The sequence below is a fragment of the Plectropomus leopardus genome, chromosome 5 (assembly GCF_026936395.1).
Source record: "Plectropomus leopardus strain MGB_pleo_1.0 chromosome 5, ASM2693639v1, whole genome shotgun sequence".
Classification (NCBI taxonomy): Eukaryota; Metazoa; Chordata; class Actinopteri; order Perciformes; family Serranidae; genus Plectropomus; species Plectropomus leopardus.
The window spans coordinates 8,742,589-8,768,581 of record NC_142180.1 but is presented as its reverse complement, the minus strand read 5'-3'; the positions used below and the strand labels follow the sequence as shown (position 1 = coordinate 8,768,581).

The 25,993-nt window shown below is 39.2% G+C and overlaps 1 long non-coding RNA gene across 2 annotated transcripts in view; it reads right to left on the bottom strand.

Annotated features, from left to right (window-relative positions):
• Positions 1-11,943, bottom strand: part of LOC148189523 (uncharacterized) — a 60,789-nt gene extending 48,846 nt beyond the window's left edge. For both annotated transcript variants that reach the window (XR_015776579.1, XR_015776580.1), the window contains exon 1: positions 11,680-11,943. This is a non-coding gene — a long non-coding RNA (uncharacterized LOC148189523). The remainder of the gene's footprint in view (positions 1-11,679) is intronic.
• Between the last annotated feature and the right edge of the window lie 14,050 nt (positions 11,944-25,993).

Sequence of the window (25,993 nt, the reverse complement as noted above, 5' to 3'; positions counted from 1 at the left end):
GATTGATGCTGCGCACTAACTTGTAACATCCAGAGTTTCATTAAAACAAAATGCAGGAATCAAGATAACAGCACAGGGGGCCTAAATAAAAGTGGCAGCCTTGAAATTGGAGCAGATATAAGTCCCAGTTCCTGCTTCATTCCTAAATCGGACAATTGGAGACAAACCATAAATTCAAGGCTTCTCTCACTTTGTTTTTAATTAGTTTGGCTCCATCAGTGATGGAGGACAGGTCGCAGTCATGATCGTGGCCACATGCTTTTAATTGGAAGATAGGGTCGAATGAATGACTGTTTGTATTGGATTCAAACATGACCATCGGAATAATAAGGTCGATTTTTTTGCTGACAGAATACAGCTCTTCTCTCCGACATCAGCGATGATATGTACATCCAATACGTTTTTTGAGGACATATTAGCAGTCACACCTTCACCTGCAATCACTACTGATGTGCATATGCAGTTCACAACCTAGTGGCCAGGATCCTCCAAGGATCTTTTTTTTTCATCTATTAATCTTCACCTATAATTTCAAAGTTAACAATGTAAGAAGCAAGGTCTTTGCTTGCATCAAAATTTCATGCATGCTCATCATCCACCCTGGCCTACACACTCCACTCCCTGTCTGCCTTGCTATATACACAGAGGGGTAAACACTGCATTATGCATTGGCACTGAATTCTGCCAATGGACGTATAGCACGAGCTGCAGCATTGTCCCATACTGATATAATTCCCAGAGATACAAAGATGTCTGTCTGAAAAAGAAAAAGCAGTTGATACAGCACTCCGTGTCCGTCTGTTCCTCAAGTCAAGCTTATATCGCCCCAAATCAAGCTCAGAGCGCTGAAATCCAGGAGATCGAGACATGCAATAGATGTATACAGAGCACACAGAAGTAGCAGCAGTGGAATTACAAGACAAACACAGAATTTCAATAGTCCTATGTAACCAGGAACTAAAAATTGACAAAGGCACAAAGTCCATCAGAATTAAAAAAAAATCAACCAAAGACTTCATGCATAACTGCTTTCACTCCTGTTATGTGTCCGAGCAGTTGGCACATTTGTGTGGACTTTAGACGTTAAGGCTGATCCTTGCGGTGAATCCCTACCTGTCTCACTAAGTTGTCTAACAAAGGTTGCATGCACACTCTCTAATATCCTCCTTTGATTCCAGTTGTAATGCTGTTCAAACATTTGTCATTGAGGAGTCATGCCAAGTCTCAAATATCTTAACAACTATTTGATGGATTGGCATGAAATTTAGTACACAGATTCATGCCCATTCCCCAGGAAGAATTGTAAAATCTTTGATGATCTTCTGATCCTTCGATCTAAAGCCACCATCAGGTCAACATCATTAAATGTCCAATTGTTTGATTTATGACCAAATACCTGCAAACAAATAACATGTCCACCTGTGTCAGCTGAATACATTCTTAAAGAGACAGCTCAACCCAAAGTCTACAGCATCTACTGCTAGCTCACCGAGCACCACTGAGCTAGTTAATGTCACAGTTAAGTAGAGGAGGAAGCATCTAATATTTATATCTCATGCCATCACAAGCACAAAACCTCTCATCCATGAGTAGATGCACTTTCTTTCTGCACAGTGATACAGTTGGTGGGTGTACTTAATAATAGATTTTATTTGTAATTGACTTTACATTTGGAACAAACCTCAAAGTGCTAAAGTTAAGTAGAAAGAAAATGGTTTCTACTGCTATCAACAAGCTCTCTGGGTTATCTGGACTAATAGGGTCATGATTCTCATGGTAATGTTTGTCCAAACATTTTTTTTTCCTTTTTTTCGGCACTGACAGAACCACAAGCTGAGTGCCATCTAGTTCCATATAATTAGAGAGAAGCCAGTTATACGACCTATATCTCCAACTCTCAGCAACTCACACCAAAATGGTCTAGACGGATAGACAGCATTACAGGTAAAAGGAAAGGTGTGTAATATTTATTTCAGGGTGAACTGCTCCCTTGACATCAGCCTGTTAGCATTGTCATTGTGAGTACAGCATGCTGATGTTAGTGCAAAGCACAGCTGTGAGGTAGACTGTAGCCTGCAACAGGCTGTTAACTAGTCAATAGATTGAGAGAAATGGTGCATTGCATACAGCTATGGAATGATCATACTATATATTAAAGTATCCTAAATAGTAAAAAAAAAAAAAAATCTTACATAAAAATATCCTTTATCTCTGGACATAAAGGCATATCAAGATATGATAAGTTGCAAAAAGCTGTCACAAATTTGGAATTGTATAGAATTTACCTGCACTTTAGGGCGTACAGTTTCTTTCATATCCTTTCAACTGCATGGTGAATGAAAGAATAATAACTGTAACTTCTTTGAAATGCTATTGTTAATCTATAGTCAGGTGCCGCTTGCAAACTTGACCACAATATCTCTTCCATAATATCTATCTAAGTGGAAATGCCGGAAAATGGCAGTGAAAAGAATAGATCTGTGTGGACCAATGTGGGGGAAAAAAAATTGATGGCATTCGATTACATTCGATTTTTCAAACTGACTGGTGCCTTTTTAATTTGCTATTTCATCTTATACCCTCCTTCCTCTTCTTCTGCAATGGTTTAATGGCATCAAACTGGAGAATTAGTGCCACCAACTGTTTATCTCAATGCCCCCAACGCCGAGTATTTATATCATAATAGTAGATGAAAATGTGCATTCATTTGCGTTTTCTTTTGTACATATTCTGGAAATAATGTTCAAATGTGCCCAACATTTGGATGGAAATTTAGCCATAGACAAGGCTTGGAACACCATTATTGCCATTATTTCCTACACCTGAGTTTGACAATGTCTGCAGCGAGAGAGGTCTATTCTCGTCTGAGCGAGTCTTAACGATAGTGAGGGAAACGTCTCAGGAGATAATCAAGCTTGATTAAGCTCAATCTAGGGCAGATTGAGGTCAGAACACACACAAACAAAAAAAATTTAAAATGTCAGGGGACTGCAGCATGTAAATAAATGTGAAACCCGGCTAATACCACTGTGTATCGAGTAAATAAACACACATGTTTGAACAAGCTGTTAGATTAGTCAATCTCATAGGGCCTGTTGGGAGAGAGGAAGTGGTTCTTGTGCATTCAAATGGTTTTAAATGCATGAACAAACACTGATTGTACCAAAAAGAGCTAAATGAAAAACCAGCTGAAAGGGGGTTGATAAATGTGGAAAAGCCTATAAACAAATCACTTCTCTGCATTGTTACTTTTGTGAAAGCTGCGTTGGGTTTCCACCAGCCCTCAGCTAAAATTGAGTCAACCCTGTTATGGCTATAAACTGGATACATTTCATTATTTTGCTGTATTACTGCTGTTTTTGCCTTTTTCTGAAATCCCACAAGGACGTCTCTCCCTCTTGTCAAAGACCTGATAATAAAAGGAAAAGTCAACATTCTCATTATTCATGGCAGCGGCACTGAGTCTGGGCTTTCTTTCCACAACATCCTTCAAATTTATACATGAAAAACGCAACATGAGGAACGGCGCCCGTACTGAACATAATGCCTGGGGCCAAACTCTAGTTGCCGTTGCGATGCTCAGCCCACTGTGCTGCTGACTCTCAAACTTGACACAGGCTTGTAGGCCTGAGTTTTTCCCTTGATAAGCATGCTGTCTCCGAAACAAACCCACCTGCACATTGTATGGGTGCTCTTAAGAATGTTTTTCTGTTTATCTCATGGGAGTGGTCACAAAAGAAGTTGAGCTGAACTGAGAACTGTAAAAGATGCAAAGTGCTCAGTTCTACAAAACAAAGACTTGTGTGACACAGAGATGGTGATCATAAATGAAAAGAGCCCCAACAGCTGTACTTTGCAATACTGTTGCAGCAGAGTTAAAAACCTCCAAAGCAAAGGGCAGTGTTAGTTTATGTGTTAGAACTCCGATAATTGGAACTTGCTCTAATAGCCACTATAAAAGTTTCTGCATCAATGAGATAAATGGCAGACATTATTAGGCCTTTGCCGTGTCAGTTTTCCATTAAAGCTTAAATCAGCATCAGAATTTTAACTTTATGTTTCTATCATAAAAAGCACCTGTGACAATAAAAGCAACTGTGACTGAGAAAATTACTAAAATGTTTATTGATCCCACAACAATCTCTGTGATAGAACATCCGTCAGTGGTCAAATCAATGAAAACACAACAAATTTAAAAGATGGAACATCATAAGGAGATTGTGATATATATGAGAGGATTTCCTCTGAAAATCTGTTGATTGTTAGCAGCACTCTCATAGACTTTGTCAGGGACTCATTGTCCTCGGCCGGCCAGCAGGGAGCTTTCCTGCCTGTTTTCCATGGAAACTCATGCAAATGCACTTTCAACAGCGTCATTCATGCTGAATCACTGACTCAGACACACTTGCTCTATGAGTGTTTACAATATTTGTATTTTCATTATTTTCATGGTATTTATTAATCAAATTCACTGTTCAACAGCTAACAAATCTGAATGGATGGCAGTAAGAAAGGCCCAACTGTACTGCTACACATGAAGCACAAGTGGCAGAAAAAACTGTTGGCATTGTGTGCTTTGTCAACCACAGACATGTTACTTTTGTACATTTATTACATATCATATCAACATTTCTTAAGTGGCATGGTTCAGATTACATGTTAATGAGCTGAGTTATTCATCAGAAAGAGAAGATGGTGTTTCTGGTGACAACACCTGGGTGTTTTTAAGGAAACGTCAGCACATTTCCAGCATTTTGATGTTATTTTGAATCTTCATCAGGTCAAAACATTGTCTTGAATAAACTTGTGCCGTTGTGGTAACAACAGCCAGGTATTTTAAGCCAAAACATGATCAAAATATATAAGTTTTAATTTATCTGCTACATATTTAACATACAAATGCAACATAATCTCATTAAAAGTTTTGAGCATCTGGATATGTCTGCTGTAAGTCCTGCTGTGCAAGCCCAGTGCAAGCCTCAGTTTTTGCTGTACTGTGTAATTCCTTCCTCCACTCTCTCTGCCATTTCCCCGTGTATGCTCACATCAAATTCAAAACCCTGGTGCTAATGGAAGCGTAACTTTGTATTGTGCAGGTTTCAGTCGAGCCTGACACACTGGCCCTCTTCCCTATGTCAAAACTGGCAGCTCTCCCTTCCCGACAGTGGCCTGGACATCACTCCACCAGGGCTCCAAACATATTCTACCTGGTCGAGTGACCTTCCTACTCCAGACCAGACTCTGAAAGTCACTCGCTGTTTTCCATGCTATGAAAAAACTGAGGCAAAGAGAGAACCACTTGACTAATTAGGACAATGCACATTAGCCGGTTCTGAGCACAGACACGGCAGGAAAATGCCTCCTCTGACAGCAAATGATTGAATGAAACAACTCCTCAGCTGTGATGTAAGAGCACTCCACTTGAAGAAAGAGGGATTCACAACATTGGATCTTTCTGTAATCATGTTTATGTTGTCCTTTATCATCAAGAATCACGGACCAGCTGCATTGATAATTATCTGTGTGCAGCGTGCAGTTTACTGACATCACCTCACATCATTTCTGGTTAATGAGGATGAAAATGTCGTAACAGCTTCTTCTTGATGCTATTTTGCAATGCAAATTGCCCTGTCCGGCTATAAACTTTCATTTCATGAAAGACTGCAAACTACCTCTCACTATTGTGCCGTTTTCTTGTTGACTTGTTGAAAGGGATTAATGGTTAATGACATTTAGTTTTTTTCTATTTCGTTTCAGATTTTATCCACTTATATTTATTTATATTCCCCACAATAACAGTGTTTACATTCTCTCATTCACTTTGTTAAATATAGTGATGGTGGGCTATGTCATCATCATAGATCAGAATGCGTAAATCATTCTTTATATGTAGTAAGGGCAATTTACTGCAATTTTCCTACTGCTGGTTGATGGTTTAACATTGTAGATTTAACCCTTTGAAACCTGGGTTGACATCACTTTTCTTGTGCTGCTTTCAGACGACTGTGACAGGTATTAAAACCTTTGAATCCTGAATAAATTCATTTCTTTCAAAAAGACGGGAGTAAAGGCAAATTGCAACCTTCCAAAACATGTCCCAAAAATATTGAGAAATTAGTAGAAGGTGAAAAGAAAATGCCCTGAAAATTAAAAAGGGGAGGATTAAAAAATAATAAGAAAAATTGTCCAGAAACTATATCTATAATTATTATAATTACATATTTAAATTATGTTACTTAAAAATGTATAAATAATTTTTTGTAACTTTTTATTAATTTCTTGCTATTTTTTGGGCCATTTCTTGTTAAGTTGCTCATCACGTTCTTCCTACATTTTTTTAAAGAAATCACATCAATTTGCTCTGGTTTTAAAGGGTTAAAACAGTGATATATCATTGAAGTCATTTTTTGAACAACAGTACCCAACAATTCTCTGGCTACAGCAAATAGTTGGGTAAAACTAGGCCGTCTATACAAACCGCTTTGTGCAAGAAGTGAGGACTTGTGGGTTTTCTTGATATCATTTCTTTGAATTGAATATTCTCGGGTTTTGGACACAGAAAAAAAAAAGTATTAGGGGCCATAATTTTTGACATGGTATATACGCAATTAACCAATTACAAAGAAAACACATATATTCTAAACTACAGCCCTTATTTAGGAAACTGTGCTCCTACAAAATACGACCAAACAAATAGTATAAGCATAAATTATGACCCATATCTATGTTTATTGTTAGGCAATGACCTTTAGTGGCCAAAGTAATTATAATGAAAGCACGGGAGGGAGTTAAGTGTTTTGCATAGGGCAGGAAGGAATGAAGGTATATTGGTCAAACAAATCCAAACCCAGGAGAGTGCTGTTTGTGTCCTATCTGAAACCAACGTATGTCATGTGTGACCTGTGTGTCATTTGAGATATGTTACGTTAGCCTTCTTCAGAAACAAACACACTTATTTTCAGCCAACAACAGCCTTTTTCCAAACCTAATCTATGAACTTATTGGTTATCGATCATACGATGATAAACCCTTTGGGGGCTGGAGCCAATATTTTGGGCTGATCCAGTGCAGCAAATACAGTAGATACCCATATAGGCCAAGATGTCCTTCTCCTTGCGTTGATCATTACAGCTAAGCTATAAAAACAGATGGCTTTTTTTGGCTTTTTCAATTTATCTGCAAAGTAATGCAGATAAATTGAAAAAGCCAACTTGTCATTAGACCATAGCTGATGGGTTCCCAGGTGGCATTTATACCAATGCAGTCCATCTCTCCACATGGACTGTTCACCTGCTTTCAAACATGATTGGTCAAAACTACTCAACTACTCAAACTACTACAATTGGGCTACAAATGCAAAACAGAACACTTTTGTCTTCTACAGATTCTGCATTTACATGTAGATATCTGCTCATAGAGATTATTTTAAGTCTAAGCAAGATTTTTGTTGCCTAAACCAAACCGCTTCGTGCAACTGCGACCGTCTTACAATGATAATTTCGTGTTTCAAACAGTGACTGTGAATAGTCAGCTATTCTGCTGTCCAGTAATGGTGGAGGCTGGAATATGACAATTCTCTTAGTACACTGATTTAAACTGTTCAATCCAAAAACATCTAAAAAATAAAAATGCAATCATTATATTTAATCTTTGAACCAAGACAGGGGTTGCGATTCCCCGTCATATACAATAACTTTGCTGAACGAAGACCATACACTTAGAAACCAAATCTCATGAACATTCACATATCCTATTCCCAGAGGTCAAGAAAAAACTTCCTGGGTCAAAGGATTTAATCAGTTTCACTGCCTGAACAAAAAAAAATACACCATACACTCCACACCACTACCCCTTATAATAATGATTGTGTCCATGTAAGCCTTCGCTACATTGTGATCTATATCTGCCACTTTTTTCATCTTTAAGAAGGCCTGTTATCTTTATACCAGAGGAGCGAGCTGCAGCACTTAAAGACACTAGTACTTATTTCCAGGAATTCTCTGAATTCGTCAAACAGCATTAGAAAGATGATCTCGCCTCACTGGCGGATGTTCTTCTTCTTGTTTTAAACAAGTGTTTCACCGATGTAAAGAGGGCCCACACATAAAACTAGGCCATCTATGCAGTAGAAAGATGCTGGAATTGGTGCTACAAGACCTGAGAGAACAGAGAAAAAGGAAGCTTTTGCTCAAGAGAAAGAAACCCAAAAAATACCAGAATGTAGCGCGCCTGAAAATAATGTGAAACAATGGCGGCTGGCCAGATCTTGTATTACAGTTAAACAGTAAGCTAAAACATGTCACTTTATTTGATTCTGTATGGAAAGAAGACATATGTTTTGTGACCATAGCTGATCTATTAATGTATTTTATTTTATTAGTTTGTCACTTTATTTAATGTAATCATTTATTTTTTCAAATTTTTCACTCATCTATTCATTGCCCTTATCATCATGTTGTCTAATTATACATCTGTTTTTTCTGTTTTAAATGCTATCCAATTGTTAACCCTTTAATACCTGAATCATCCTGTGCTGCATTTCACTAGCTTTTAAACCATTTAACTTTGAGAAAAATGGCTTGATTTCTGTCAAAAACACAGGAAAGACATAATGAGCAAGCAAGCTGCTGGTGGCAGTGGTAGCAGGCAATATGAAAATGTGGAAGTACAGCCTGCAGTTTGAGCAACAGCCCCGAGAACCAGCAAAAACTCCTCCAAATTATTTTGGAGGCATCATTTTTGCCAGGGGGGAAGGAGGGATATCTGGACACTGATTAGATGGAGGAAAGTTCTCCACTGTTCATCTACACATTTTAAAACAAACAGTGTCTCGCTAGCACAACTGTATGGTTTATACTTGTTTTATTTATTAAGATCCATTTTTTTAAGATCCATTTTTGCTTATTTCCTATGTTGTTTTTTTTTTGTTTTTGGTTCTCCAATCAAGCTGTAAAGCACTTTGAATAGCATTCAGTCTGTTTGAAAGGTGTTTTATAAATAAAATTGAATTGTTTGATTGATTGATTGGCATACTACTTACATTGTTTTGATACACAGGTGGCTGAAAATTGACAAAATGTCCCTTTAAGTAAGATTAATTTTCTACACTGAATACAAACCCTGATTGCCATGCGAGAAAGCATGCAAGAAAGTGTTCTAATGTGTATCCATGATATACGTCACCATCAGAGACATGTGGAAAAGCTTTTCCGTGTTAAAGAAGAAAAGACATGCAGTCTTTGAGTAAACAGAGTCCACACTTTGTGTTCATTGGATGAGAGTTTTGAGAGATTTTGATGTGAAGCAGAACAGGCTGTTAAACCTCTAAAGACTCTTTATTCAGTCCATCCTTCACTGGCTATTCATCCACTGTAACATTTTATGAAGTGCAACTGCAGCTGCTGCTGCTCCACCAAAGGCACAACTTTCAGAAGGAATGCAGGAATTCAAGGTTGGCTGGTTCCTGGTCTCGGCGATATTACCCTCTGGAGGAAGGGGGCATCAATCGCGCTTGTCTGAAGGAACAAAAGCTCGTGTCTGCAGACTGGGAGTTTTTTGTTTTTATTTATTTATTTATATTCCCTCTCTTTTTTTTCTTTTCTTTTAGTCCCCCCCTCCCTTTTCCCCAAACCTCATCTGACTTTCATTAAAAACTCAGTAGGGTTCTCCAAAGTTCCAGATCACATAAGAAAACATCAAAAGCCAAATAGAAAAATATCTTCAGACAAAATAGGAAATCAAATCAGAGCATTCCCTTTGAAGAAAGACTTTATGTGTATGTGTGCTTGTTTTTGTCATGTTTTTCGGGGGGGTGGGTATTTTATTCCTCTTCTTTCAGTCCTCTGTTGGACACAAATTCTAAAAAATGCAGCAGATTATGAATAAATGATCGCAGAGCCGCAGGCATCAAGAAGAGAATTAATGTGATTTTAATCTTGGATTTATCCACCAACAAGATGCTTCACTCGCTTCTTTTTTTCCCCTCAAATTTAGTTAATTGACCCAAAGATTTGCGAAGATAAAGCTGGGTCATTTCCCCAGACTTTCGCTCACCGCTCACATCAGTTTCCTGGTGTCACTTTGGGTTCGGCTCGTATTTCTTCGACTCTTCTTCCCCCTCCTGTGACATCCCTCTGACCGCTCGATGACCACCCTCCTCCGGCGCTCCCCACAATTACAAAACATGATTAATTTACTTGGAACGCGGCTGGTGTGGTACATCCCGAGGCCTGATGAATATGATGCAGTCTGTCTCTGCCAGCACCCCCTTTCTCTCTCTCATTGTACAATCATTCTCATTACTATGCACAGCAACCTTTCTTCCACAAGGTCAGCTTTTGCATGTGACGCACAACGGTAACTACAGTTCACCATTGCCCACTCTGGAGAGATAATAAAGGTAAAGGGATGCTTCACCAATTTTCAACCATCTTTGTATCAAAACAATGTGGGTGGTCTGTGTAGTTGAATTGTAGTAAACTTCCCTCCGTCTAGCCAGTGCCTACATATCCATCCTCCACCCATGGCCAAACTCCCATCATCCAATAGAGTTTTCACTGGCTCCCGGGCTGTTGTTTAACCCTTCGAAACCTGGGCTGATATCAGTTTTCTTGCGCTGCATTCAGACGCTTTTCACAAGCATTTCAATGTTAAAGCAGCAAATTAGTTTGATTCTTCAAAAATGTTGATTGTAAAAGGGCAATCAGCAACTTTGCATTAAAATGTCCCCAAAATTTTTTTAAAAAGGGTTAAAGGTGACAAAAATACCTCAAAAGAAGCAGAATAAAGATTTAAAAAAGGACAGATTGATAGAGCATCATTAGTAAACTATCAAATAACTGAGGAGGCAGTAGATAGAAGATCCGTGAAATCGTACCATTTATGTCTTAGCACTTTTAAGACTTCTGGAAAATTAATTTCGGACATTTTAAGACCAATTAAGGCCTTCTTTTTAGATTGATTAATTCAATGCCTTTTAAGACTTTTTAAGGATCTACAGGGACCTTTTACAGTACCAACCCTGTGTTGGATTTTACAGTCAGATATGTTACCTCGGCTATTGTATTTGCAAAGTCCAGAAAGTTATCATAAGCAGGCTAAGTGATGTGAAAGCCAAAGTTTTGAAACGTGACAACAAGCACCAGAGAGCAGAGGAGCTGATTATAATAAATAAGTAAATAAGAGGGAAGAGAGCTGCAATATTTATCAACAAACAACACCATGTCCTGAAAACTAGCCAGCTAGAGCAGCATGCACAGTTTACCCAAAAAAGCACATACACACAATCAAACATGTGCTCTGCAGCAACCTGACTTCAAAATAAAAACAACCTTTAAAACAGGGGGCACGGCAGCCCAGCAGATACCCCAAATCTCCTTGAAAATGCACGTGAAAATAAATTTTTGAATGCCTCTGACTCTGACTGGTTAGGCCTGAGACCGAAAATATATAAACATAACAGTTATGTGATGCTAGAAACAGCCAGCATCCTAGGCTATTAGTTAGCTTTCCACAATAATACATCAGCTGGCCAGATAGAGACATTCATTTACTAGTAGCCCACAACCTCGTCCAGATAACACATATATACCCTGTCTTACAATTTACATCTAACATAATAGCTTAATATTACCATTATTTAAAGCAGTGTTGTGTAGCTTGCGGCTAAAGTTAGCTTACCTACTGCGTGTTGATTGACGCTCCTGAGGGCAGGGGCGAGGGGCTTGACGTGTGCGGCGACTGTTGTACAAAAAAATCCAGTTTAGGGAGCTTTGAAACCTTCTCCTTGTGTTGTCTCTCTTGGCTTCTCTTGCACCCGCTTTAGTGTTCGAATGGCATCACCGCTCGCGGGGCGCGCCGAGGTGTCCTCGGCTCGTCAGGTGTCCTCGGCTCGTCAGATGTCTTCGGCTGGTCAGGTGTCCTCGGCTCCTCAGGTGTCCTCAGCTCCTCAGTGTTGACAGATTTTGAACCTGGTCGGAATCTCGTGTCTTGTCACATGATCAAATAAGAGACTAAAGATTGGACAACAACATGCGCACGTTACGCAGCATTCATCATCGCATCAGTATTTGGATTAAATATCAAAGAAAATGTTTGATTGAATAGTTTCAAGAGATTATTGATAGTTGTTGTAATATATATATGTAAAATGAACTTATTTTTTGTAGCTTCATTGGTACTTTTTTTGACACCGTGACAAAGACGGACTAGCATATTTAGGCGTATATATGAAATGAGCTCATACCGAAAGCATTTGGTTGATTGTAAGATGAGTAGTTCTCAATAATTTATGTGGTTTTTGATACCAACAAATTCTTTCCAAAAATGTATTCAGAAACATATTTTAGCTTACTTTGACTGTAGCACAAGATTGTTTACTCGCTGGTCACCATTGTTTCAAATGGATGATGACATTACATCACCCACCAGCAAGAGCAGTCATTGCTCTTGTCTAGCACAGTGCACTCTGGTCGTTGTAGGTTTTGTACCTCTTGAGCAAAAACATCCCTTTTCTCTGTTTTCTTTGGTCATGTAGTATCATTTTAAAAAGTTTTTGCATCTTTTTGCTGCATAGACGACCTAGTTTTATGTGAGGACCCTCTTTATATTAGTGAAATTCTGCTTTAACAATTTGCGAAAGGGAGCATTATCATTCTTGGTTTACTCCAATTATCCAGTCTGTCTTCCTATAAATACACTGGATCAGTCATCACTGGAGGAAAGGGGAAAAAGAAGAGAAAATAAAGAGATGGGAAGAGAGGGGGGGTTGCAGGAAGTGACAAAGCAAGCAGGAAAAAATCATGTGGGATGGGAGGGATAAGTAAAGGTGTGAAATCTGGAGGAAGACAGGGCAAGGGGAGGAGAGCCGAGACGGGATGAAAAGGGTGACGAAAACATTGAATACTCTAAGAACCAAATTTCTCCTAAACTGCATTAGTTCATCTGCAAAATACATTATAATGACCACCAGCTGTGCACCTCTGGGAAAGAGATCTATAACCCCCAAGCTGCTTTTTATATTGTTCAACCTAAACTCTACACAGTGGAAGAAGCACAAACTGAGGGCGAAGTGTTGTTTCATGATGACAGGCTTCTTTTATTTGAGCCCTGCTACATTTGAGAGATATTTCAATAAATAGCCTTCACACAAAGAGCGTCTTTAACTACAAAGAAGAAAAACAAGCCTGACAGCGCTGTGTGTATTTTTTTTCTTCCCTTTGAATTTGGTCATTATTCTGCACAGAGCTGAGAGGAAGCCAAGTGTGGCAGGTGAGAGCATCTTCGACGAGACAGCTGTCAAAGCCACTCTGGATGCAAGGGCAGTGCAGGAGAGCAGCATCACCAGCAGCGGAGGCCCCACGGCTTCCACTGGTGAGAAGCAGGTACAGTCGGTTGTACAGCAAACACACAAACACCCAGGAAGAGTCACGCTAACACACACACCTGCATGGGTGGTTTCATCTCTATGGCAACCGGTGATTGATCCCCTGAGTTATGCAGTGAGAGAGGGAATATTAATGATCGAGGAGAAGCAGCAGCAGAGGATGGGAAGTGACGGCATAGTGGGTGAGAAAACAGGGAACATACACACAGAGGCTCACACTAATATGCCGAGGGAAGGATCAAAGAAAACAGCATGTAGAAAGATTTGTGTTTGGCCATGTCTGCGAGGCAACACTGTCACACTGCAGGCTTTCATGCTCGATTTCAAACTGCTGCTCGCTGCAGATTGTGTGGATGACTGTTGGTACTGTATGAACTGTTGGTTGTAACCCACAATGAAATGAAAAAAAATCCACAACATAAACCTTTTTCTTATTTTGTTGCTGTTAAAGGGGCGTGACACAGATTTTACAATGAAGTTCACGATCATTCACTTATGAAGAGTTAGTGCTCAACTGATGTGAACAGTTGTGCGCATAATACCTCCAGTTGCTGTGGACCAGCTTTGTCACATCTGAATTATCTACTCTGTGCCTTCTGCTGTTGTTACTCCCTTTATGTTTAATGTAGGCAGCATCGATGGCAGAGGTCTGTGAGGCCAGGTAATAGGTCTACATGTTGACATGTGGTTTCTCATCTTAAATGTCTTCATCGTCTTCTACAGTAGATGTTTCTGTGTTCTGCACCAATTTTGATTCTTTTTTTTCTTTTTTTTTAATTTAAAAAAGCTCTGTCTTGCAGGTGCCCCAATGTTATGGAAGTACAATACTAAATTGCTAGAGTGCCTCTTTAAATACACTGTTCCACTAAAAAAAAAAAAAATACTGTGCAGCGTATTTACAATGGATTCGAGGCCCATTTCAAAAACAACTGAATTTTTAAAGGAAGGAGGCACAAAATCAAAGGTGCACCCCTCTGGCCATAGACAGTTATTACAGTAATGACTGTTGCACTAACACAAGTCATGGATGGTTGGGTGAGAATCTATTTTTCTTTTAATTTTATCAAGATACAGTATATCATAATATTGATTACAATGCCTAAAAGCATAATTAGATTATGCATTCCTACACGCAGTGGATATCACATTTTTTGGGTAAGTAATTCTCTTGTCCTACTTGTTTTACTTTTTGCAGCATTTTGTTTTTTGCCCACAATTTTTTAAATCCAGCAATCATCTACCCATGTTATCACTAATGAGGACGAGCCTAAACTGAATAATTAATCTGACCTGTGACCTGTGTTTATTTGATGATGCAGGGTCACAGGAGGAGGCCGGAGGCGCGGTGCATGCTGGGCAGATCACCAGCCCGTCCCATGTCTAACATGTATAGCTTTGTGCCCCAAGACATTTTCAGTCACCAATTAACCTTTGTGGGAGGAACTGGGAGAAGAAGAAAAAAAGGGAAAGGAGAACATGTGGGAGGGAAGAGAGAAGACTCAACACAGAGAGCTACAATGCAGCCCGTGTTTCATTGTTTGAAGCATGTTTACAATTAGATGGAACTTGGAAATTGATTTTTTTTCTGAAGGAAGTAGAATGATACTAGCTGTGCTCCTGGTGGATCCAACACCCACGGATGCTCTTGAAGCTATTTTAAAGAGATAAAAAGATGTTGTTTTTCTTTTCAAGAATCGATTATTTTGCTATTATTAGGCTAATCAATTTACTGACTGATTGTTTCAGCAGAAATCTCCAATTGCTGTCTTTCTGTATTGTGTCTTGATTCATTGCTTTTGCCTTTTTCTCCCCATTTATGCAGCACATTGTGTATCCTTGTACCTGTAAAAGTAAAGACCGAGTCGCTACCCTTTTAGATGCAGTGTGAATGCAACGTAGAATGACAAGAAGCAAAGCTCACAGATAACAGAAGTCTCAGCCCTGAAGAAGAAGATAGGGATACGTGGATGAATCGAAAGAGGAGAATCATCTCCGAGATGCAACGGTTTATTATCACAAAGGACTTGTAACAAATGCAATGCCTTTTGAAGAAAACTGTAGCTGGAAAAAAAAACCCTGTCCATCATGAGTTTATATAGGAAGAGACAGTGCCGACCATTCATTCTGATCAAACGTTTGTAATCCTGTTAAAGAAAATCAGCCAACACCACATGTAAAAATAACAATTCTGAGGCAACATGAAAGGATTCAATGTCAGTCACACTTGCTTTTCAAAAGGAATAAATAATATGCATAATAATGGCACTTTTTTTACATATGGAAAACATAAATTATTAATGTGTTTCTTCCAATTATGGATGGAAAACATGCTGCTGTGAGGAACCTTTTCCTTTCTTTGAGGACAATGAGGCTCAGCATGCTGAAACCTCGCCGGGCCAGCAGCAACTGTAATGCCACAGCGCCAACCTGGACACCCGCTGGCCCTGCGACTCATTTATTTTTATTTTTTTTTGTTGATTCGCTTTCCCTGCGAAGAAGATTATTGTGCTTCTGATAAAGTGTTTAAGTTGCCGCAAGGTCAACGTAATTCCTGCTCCAGATAAAGCGACGCATAGAGACCTGGCGCTCTGCTTGGAGGCTCTGAAGCCAGCTGATAATACTGCACTGGGGGAAGGATTCTTAAAAAAGATAAGAGAGAAAAGGGAAAAAAAGAAGAAGAAGAAGAAGGCAGAGTTTGGGGAAGATGGATCGCCAGCTTCCATAGCCAACAGGAAGTCATCTGTGATTGCCGCAGGCCACCCACACAGGAACAGTGGCAGCGACAGGCCGTTTACTTATCTACCTTGGCCTACCGAGCCTCAGGGCTTGAGGATTATTAGAGATAAATGCTACATTTTCCCTCTGATGTGTGCTTCTACGCTGCACTATACTTACTGTTCTATTTATGTTCACTTTGCACATATAAATCTAAAGTTAAAGGGATAGTTCAGGTTTTTTGAAATGGGGTTGTATGGGGTCAATCCATAGATGTCAGTAGGCATACTTCCAGTTTGGAGAAGCAGGCTGGAGTCCGACACAAAATCTAAGCAATGTACTGCTGTGGATGGGGGTCTGCAACAAAATGTATTTTAGCCACCTAAAAAATGTTCCAACCAAAAAACAAATTAGTATCACTGGGGTATTTTCACAACTTTACTTTTATGTTAGAACGTTACTGTTATGTTTTGACGAGGACGCTATTAATGCAGGGATACTCAACTTGCTTGAAGGCCTGGATACAAGAGCTGCTGGTCTACCGCTGCCTCAAGCAGTAAGTTGGTTTGTGTTAATGTGTGACTCTGGTTAATCCAATCTGACCCTTTCAAATGTCAAAGTCACGCAATAACACAAACTAACCGATCAAGGCAGCTGTAGACCAGCAGCTCCTGAGTTCAACAATTTTAAGTCACTGTTTTTTTCAGTGGAGTCTAGCTTTGAAGAGAGAAATATAAGTGCTTTATTTTCTAAATAAAAATAACTGTCTGACATTCAGTTAAAACAGTGAAAATACAAATAGCGTATACTTAAATTAATATTTATTTGCTTAAATGGGACTTGTTTTAGGTCTCTTAAATGTGTTAAATTGCTGGCCCCTCCATAGCAGTGCACTGCTGAGTTTATAATATACTATCTATGGATAAGGAGCTCACACAACCCCACTCAGAAAAAAAATCAGAACTTTCCCTTTAAATTTAAGAAATGCATGTAAAAGCTAGCATTGATCCAAATCAAATAGTTGTTGACTGTCAGAATAATACTGCAAAAGTGTCAGAAGTGTCAGTCATTTTGCTGCAAACTAAGTTTCCACTCCTCCATTGATCAGATCCGTCCTTTATGTCGGGCTCTGTCACTGTGGCTGCTGAGCGAAACAACAACACAACTCTGCCCTCTTCAGTACTAAAGTAGAATTACACAGAACACACCTTGTTTGGCTTTGTCTCAGATTTGATGGAACTCAGGTGAGAAAAAAACATTAAACCCACTTATTTTCTCATTTTTCAACACTAAATGAAATTGCGCAATATTTCAATTAATGTGTCAAACATCTCTCCGGCCATACCTCTTCCTGTACATTGTGCTGCTAAAATATCAATCAAGTGCTAAAAACACAAAAGAGTCTGATGCTTTGATACATTTTAATGGCTTGACTCACATTACGTATGAAAGACTTTGAAATAATAATACTGGATATTATGTTTTTGATACCCGGCGCTACCTCTGATTTAAACACCAATCAAATATAAATGCAACAAAGTGGCACATTTTTTTTGCTCAAGATGTGCGGCACATCAAGCACCTTTGAACATTTAATGAATGTGTTCATGCAGAAGCATTTTAATGTGCAGCTTGAATGAGTGTGTGATAAAACAAATTAATGTGTTTAATCAACTCGGGGGAAATAACACCATGTAGCGTGAGGTGTTGTTGACCTTATTTGTAGGGGACAAGAGCACTTGTGGAGAGATACAGATCAGTGGAAGTAGGGTTCAGTAAGTGTTTCAGCATCGTCCAGGGGGCCGTTTTATTTGCCATCTTGTATCAAGAGCTCCAGGATTACTGTGCTCAAGGAGCTGTGAAATCTCTTCTGACACCTCGAGCCACTGAAACAACTGGTGTCCGCCTCTCCTATCACAGAAACACACACTGGCCGGCGTCCATCCTGAATAACAAGGAGAGAAACCCCCCACACACACCGACCCTTCCACCACCACCTTCTTTCTTTCATACACACTCAGCCAAAAGAATGGGGACCTGTCCTTTTTAGACTTCTAAACACTAACCTGACATGCCACGAATCCAATTTGTGTCAACAGCGCTCTCTCAGCCCGTCCCCTCGACGATGACAACAACAAAAACAAGCAATTCGTGTTGACAGCAGTCAGGAGAATACTTACTTGACACATTGTCGTAACCTTCCCTAAAACAAATGTCACCGTCAATAGCGTGGCCCCGTCTCAGCTGACACGAGCCATGTCCAATCTTTCAACAGAGACATTTTAAAAAACCAAAGATGACACACGAGGAGGAGAGGAGTGCAGGATTCGTTTAAACCCCACAAATAGATTTATGGAGGTAAGTTTCTGATTTTTCTTCCGTGTAATCTTTCGTCTAGATGACAACTTGGTGGATCTCTGTAACATAACAAATCTTTTTTGTCTTGATTAAACTTTTTACTGCTATCTTGGACAAGTTGTCCATGTTATTTTTGTAGCCCTGTCCTGACATCTGGTCTTTAATTGTTAAAAAAAAGAAGAAGATGTGGAGGGCTCAGACTTTCTCATAATGTATAATTGAAAAAATAGACAGCCTGTGCCCAGCTGCAGAAATTGTTTCTCATAAATAAGGAAAAACGGTTTGCCAGAAACGTGCTGCCTCAAAACGTGGTTTTCATGTCTTATTCAAGTACCACAAAGGTCACCAAGGGTCGCTGAGAGTCCACTGCATCCCTTCAAGAGGATACACATAATGACACACTCCACCCCAACAACACACACATATACTGTTCAGAAAGAAGCAGTGTGCTGATGTAGCTAAGTGGGGTCAAGTCACCTAGTTTTGAGGTTATTACTATGTGTGCTTTAAGTAGAGCTGAAAAAAAGACTCCCATATAGCCTGATGAGAATGAAATCAAGCTCCCGCTGTGGTTTTTTTTTGTTGTTGTTTCTCTTAGTGGGTTGTTATGGGAGACTTTATGGCTATGCATACATTTTGGTGCGTGTCTGTTTCTGTGTTTGTATCCCACTGGTTAGCTAATCATCCCTGCTCTGCACTGCATTCATACACTGGTTTCTGCCAATAACGCCGCCTTAATAAATGGTGGCGTTACGTGTTATCACAGAAGTGTAGTTCTCCCCACCAGTCAACTAGTCAGTCAAATTTTATTTATATAGCACTTTTCAAACAAATTGAATGCAATTCAAAGTGCCTCACAGTTTAATTGAAGAAACAAAAACAAGAACATAGGAAATAAGCAAAAATAGTTCTTAAAAAATAGAAAAAGTTTAAACCATAAAATTGTGATAGAAAGACTTCATAAAAGCCAGAGTAAAAAGTTAGGCTTTTAGTTTATTACGGAAGCCCTAAGCGGACGTGTTTTTTTTTTTTTTTTCAAGCCGTTTTCTCGATATAACGAGATATTATCTCGTTATAACAAGATATTATCTCGTTATCTCGAGAAAACGGAGTTTGTTTTCCTGAGATATTATCTCGTTATCTTGAGAAAACGAACTTTATTTTCCCGAGATATTAAGTCGTTATCTCGAGAAAACGAACTTTGTTTTTTGGTTTGTTTTTTTAATTTGAATGAATGTCAGAAGAAGAAGTGGTGGGTGGATGATGTGACAGCAGGTGGCGTGCGGTGTTCAGCACGGACAAATGCGTGCAGGTTCTTGCCCCTGCACGTACCAAAAAGCACCGGAGCAACAGTATAATAATCTAGTTATGATTACTGATGAATTTGGGTGATGTGTTCCTGTAATAATCATCTTACCTTGCGCATTTGTCCGCGCTGAACACCACACGGCACCTGCTGTCACATCATCCACCCGCCACTTCTTCTTCTGACGTTCATTCAATAAAGTTAAAAAACAAACAAACAAAAAAAAAAAACAAAGTTTGTTTTCTCGAGATAACGACTTAATATCTCAGGAAAACAAAGTTTGTTTTCTCGAGATAACGAGATAATATCTCAGGAAAACAAACTCCGTTTTCTCGAGATAATGAGATAATATCTTGTTATAATGAGATAATATCTCGTTATATCGAGAAAACGGCTTGTAAAAAAAAAAAAAAAAACACGTCCGCTTAGGGCTTCCGTAGTTTATGTATAAAAGTATCAGTATATTTAACACTGATACTTCTGTTAGCACCGTTGAAGATGTTAGTGTTGTTCATGGTGTTAGCACTATTAGCTGCTGGCTGCTTGTTCAGATTGCAAGCTGTGTACAAACAATCCTGACTCAGGCTCTGAATCACAAAAATGTTCTGGATGTCATATACAGCTCCTTTAAGTTTCTTACCAATCATTCCAATCACCAAAAGAAAATATTGTTTTGTATGTTTAGGCAAAAGTTTTCCAAAGTCATGTAGCACATGAGCTAATTAATAAGTAAGGATTGAGGCGATGGATGGCGTGTCACGTCAGCAAGATTCCTGCCAAGTTGCAGACCACTGTTCGAGACCAGCAAACAACGACACAATAAAACTGGTTGTAATTTGATGAGTCATTGTTATGTTCCCAGCGGCTTTGCTTTTTTTTTTTTTGACACCAAACAGGGTTGTTTTGTAGTGACTAGCGGTTGTTTTTCTAATAGTGATGGTGCTATGAAAGCAATTCTTTTTTATCTGGGACATCGCTGCTTTTCCTGCTAGGACAGTAGAACAAAAAATTGTTGTTTTGTATGAGATACCCCTACTTTTCCAGCAGGGAATGCGCTTTGAAAACCACATATTTTAAGCTTAAACAGGATTTTTGTGCCTAAACTGAATATACATACATAAACATTTACTCACAGCATTGCTGAAACTTCTCTCCCCTACTTAATAACATGCAAATGTAACACATTAGTGTCTGCAGAAACATGCTATGCCATTTTTTCCCTGGCCATTGGGCTGTATTAATCTGATAAATCTCGCAGATTTTTCATAAAATGTCAGTTATGACATAGCCTTAAAATAAGTTCAAAAGAAGCAGCAGGTGTTATGTTTGGCTTATTAAAAAGGGTTCAGGGAATAAATCATCTTGTGAGAATGGGTGAACAAACAGTGAGTAACCACTAAAGCCTCTACACACCTTTCGTCCACCCACACAGGTGTTTTCACCGACTGTGCCAGACTGGATCTCTTCTCAGGACCGCGTAGGTGCGTACAGACTCCTCTCTTGTAATTCCCAGTGTATCTCCACCCAATGTCAACCTGAGCAGGAGTCTACTCAGATGAACTGAGTGAAAACACCTGTGTGGGTATGCAGAGCCTTTATCGTGGAATGAGGTTATTGCAAGGTTTTCACAGGAGCTATCTGTGGTCCTGATCTCACAGCGTTCTTGCAGGTATTATCACATAATGGTAAACTACTACTATAAGCAATTAATAGGCTAACTTAAATTCATCCTATTCAGCATTGTACAGCCTATAAGCTCTCTCTACAGACTGTTAAGTCTTGAGACACACTGGTCAGGAGACAGAAGGCAGGTTTCCATTAAAGATATGCACAAAACTTAAGCAGTATTTTCGAAATGTTGATAAAACACAATTGCGAGATGATTGTGTTTCCATTGATTGATGTAATGTGACTCTTCTTGCAATGTTATGCGACTTCTCCTCATGCGATGACATTCCAAGAAGCATGGTGATGGATGTTCAAAACATTAGCAGGTTTATTTCTATTGTAGCCACTGTGCTAGCCAGAATTATTTCCAATCCATATAGGACCCCAACATATTTATTTAGTTTAAACCTTTAAAAACTTGAGCCATGCTTTTGAAGTTTCTTTCAAAAACATGGGGAGCAGGAGATGACAACCTTAACAAAACATGACCCAAAAATGAGCAAGTTACTAGAAAATTACCTGAAAATAAGCAACAAAAAGTAAAAGACAAAAACAAACACGAAAATAATATAAAAAAAAGAAACTTGAAAAATATATTTTACTTTAAGTATTATGTATTTTGTTTAACTAATTAATATTAATAATAAATTTAGTTTTCTGTACATTTTTCTCTTCTCAGAACTATTTTCTAATAATCCTCTTTAGAGAATAAAAATAATAATTAAAAAAAACATCTACTTCATAGGTAATTTTCTTGTCATCTTTTACTAATTGCTTGCAATTTGTCATTTCCTGCCCAGTTAGTCTTAGCCCCCCCCCCATATTTTAGGAAGATATAAAATCAATTTGCTCAGTTTTCAAAGGGTAAAATAAAGTAATAATAATAATAATAAATACAACTGATATCAATTTATATTTCAAGGGGTTAAGGAACTACTTCCTTTATTCAATAGATTGTCCTGCTTCTCAATACTTTTCTCTTTGGAAAGAAAACATTCTGTATTTTTCTCACTTTCTGTGCATGAAACACACACACACACACACACACACACACACACACACACACACAAAACAAACAAAAAGAAAGAAAACAAATGTGTATGCGTGATTGCACCCTGACAGCCAATCGGCAACCTGAGTCATGAGTGTAATCAGGAATGGCTGCTGGATCTGCCATGTCCTGCTGGTGAGCCAGTGATTGTCCACTGAAGGAAGAAGGTTGGGGGGTGGGGGTTTGGGGAGATAACAGTACAGCCGGCAAGATTCATGACAGCCTTCTGCGGAACCTTTTGGACTGATTACATGTCCAAAAAAAATGCATGCGGCAAACGGATATTAAATCAACACAGCTTATTGCCATGCCAGTGTAGGGCTGAGCCTGAGCGTGGGCAAAATGCATCTGCAGCTCACCCTATAAGCACTGTCGGCAGTGGGAGAATTACATTTCTATGGGGGCTCCGGATGAGTTAGGCAATCTTCCTCTCCATGGCAATGATTAATAGTGATGGTCCTATAAATTGTTCTGTCTGAGAAAAATATTGCTGCCATAGTATCTGTTGTTTTGCACTGGGGAGGCCACTTTGCCTTTGAGGGTCAGTGGGTGGATGAACAGTCAACAATAGAGTGCAGATCCAGAAAAAAATGCATCGTGCAACAGCAGAGCTGGGCCTGATCCATCAAAACTGACTGTCACATGCCATGCACTGATTTTTTTTAAAGCTCTTTGATGTGAAATTAAGCTCCCAGACACCAAATAAATCAAACAGAAATCTGGGAGTATTATCTCATTTATCAGGCAGACCCCGTGTGCTCACTGACATCTGAACAAAGGAGTCTGCATCTATGGCTGACTGGAGGGCTATACTTGTCCCCAGACCATTTTCTAACGTCCGTCTGTTGTCATACACTTTATTCGTCCATAACTTCAGTCTGAGTCATTGTTCAAAGTTGAGTCAATGCTCAAAGTTATGTCAGATATACGATTTTTTTGATGTGGCCATTGCTTGCAGTAATGGCGCCGCAGAACTACTTGAGTAAATTTAATTAATTATATTCCATCTCTGGCTGCATGCATTGAAAGAGTGCCCAAGGGATAATGTTTTTTCTGTAGGCTGATGTTAAAAAACCCATGGGATTTGTCCTTTGGATTTCGGATTATTGCGGAACATAAGCTCAAAGAAACGTTTATGATATGTTGTTTAGCAATGTAATCCTCACAAATGCACATCAAGGATTTTTGTAGCTTTAATGCAATCGCCAGAAGTAGAAAACTTATGTTAGACTATGAATGAACTACACAATGGTTACATGATTGAATGTCGCCACCGCTACAAGGCTATAAAGCTGTGTTCAGCGCAGTTAGGCGTGATGATGTTCTTTTTTTTATTTTTAGATTATTTTGGGGAATTCTTGCCTTTATTGAATAGGACAGATCAATAGTGTGAAAGGGGGAGAGAGAGAGGGGATGACATGCAGCAGCGGGCGCCTGCTTTATCCACTCATCCACCAGACACCCCGGTGTGATGATGTTCTGTTGTATCATTTAGCCCCAACACACATAAAAGCTTCAAAGTTCACAGTGGGGTATTTACTGGTGTATTTCATGTTGTAGAAGTCTCTGAATGTGGGATGGGTGGGGGATCAGAAGGGCTGCGACAACACCACCTGAGGGAATTTCACCTGCGGGATATTCTAAAGACAAATTTTGAATCAACAAGGTCATACAGGTTCATCTTAACCATGGGGCAAGGTACATTTGTTTTTATTTTTTCAGTTTAAAAGAAGACTTTTATTTGACAAAAATAATGTTCAATTAGCAAGCTGAAATGTCATGACACCAGAATGAGGTATGGCCCTACCTGTATGAGTGTGCACGGTGCCACCCAGTAACCAGTGTGCCAGGAGAGCTGGCACAGTGCCATATAGTAGCAGGGAAGCAGGTCAGTTCCGGCTACATCAAGTTAGTGTTAACCACAGAGCTTATTTATGGCTTCCCACAAAAAAACAGTTTTAAAAAAATCCAGTGACTTTGAGACGAGGGAAACGGTAGTGCTAAAATAAAACTCATTTCCTGGTATTATGAGTTATTATTGGGGCACTCTATGGAAGAGAAAGTCATGTACACCTAAAACTTACTTTGTTATTCAAAGGTTTTTCAAATTAAGGTAGTTTGAAGAGGTTTAGTTTTTGCCTTGTAAGAACCTCTACACATAATACTAGGCTGTAACTTTTTACATGTATTAGCCTACATGTAATTTGTTTTTTTAAACTTTGTTTAAAAAATGACAAATAAATCAACCTTATACCCTCCGCCTCTTCTTCTAATTGATTTTTATTGCCATTGGATGAACAGATTGTAACAAAACTTAAAAAATACTGAGACCGTTCCTGACCTTCTTGGCTGCCTGATGGAAAAATCCAAAAGATGTAATATTTATGCACGTCCCGGTGTCTTGTCTCTTTTCTTCTTGGATCAGACTTGACTCCTACCTTTTGAGGCATGGACCCAGGACCTCCAGTGGAGTCGTGTGCTGTCTGGCACCAGGAAGTTGGCAGCGGATCAGTTGAGTAATGTGGGTTGCTGGCTGGGGTACCAGGGCATCCCTCTGAAACAAGAAGATCAATGTTATTCACTTCAGGATTCAGTGGTTTCAATGTTGTGGTTGATTAAGGCAGTGCTGAATCGTATTTTTACATTAGGAAAAACCCCACAGAACAGTAAGAAGGTCTTTATTTTCTCTGCCCATGGTGTTGGCTCAGTCCTGACCCCCCTTGGACTTGGTCTTAAGCAGATTTGGAATCAGTCCTGGCTTTGGTGTCTACAGCCAGCCCTGACTGACAGTTTTCTCAACACATAAAAAAATGTTGAGTCTGGCTGCAGCTCAGCTACTGACTGAAACTCACATGGAGTGAAAAATCACAGTGACACACACTTTACTTACCCGCATGATAAGTGCTATAGATTTTAGTGTTACCTTATTGATGAACTGACTAAAAATGAGTTATTATGCACTTTGCCAATTGCCTGTTAAGCAGAAACTCTACAGCACTCAATCAAGCTATGGCCAAGAGCTATGCTTTGATCAATGGAGACTACAATTGAGTTTTTTTTCTTTAGTATGAGGCCTCCTCGGTCGAAAGAAACTGCTAACTGTGCAGAAAATATCATTTTAAGAAATCTGTTAGAAATATAACAAAAAAGGGCTAGTTTTCTTCACTACATTTTCAAAACTTGCAAAAATAGACCAGAACGAACTTTCTTTTATTTTTGAATCAAAATGCTTGAAACCTTGCATACAGTTAGAAAAGGCTTACTTATTATAATACAAATGTGTTACACTAGCATCATAACACTTCCAAAAAGTCCATCCTAATTGGCAGTCAATCAAAGAGGTCAAATGCTAGTGAAACTCTTCCTTGTTCATAATTGACCAGAACATGTGTCACTAAGATTTGATCAGTTGACCTGTGATTTATCACCATTTCACAAAATTTAATTTTTCTTTTCCTTCACAGGGATGAAGAGGAGGAGCAGGCTGTGTCAGACAGCGAGGGAAAACCTG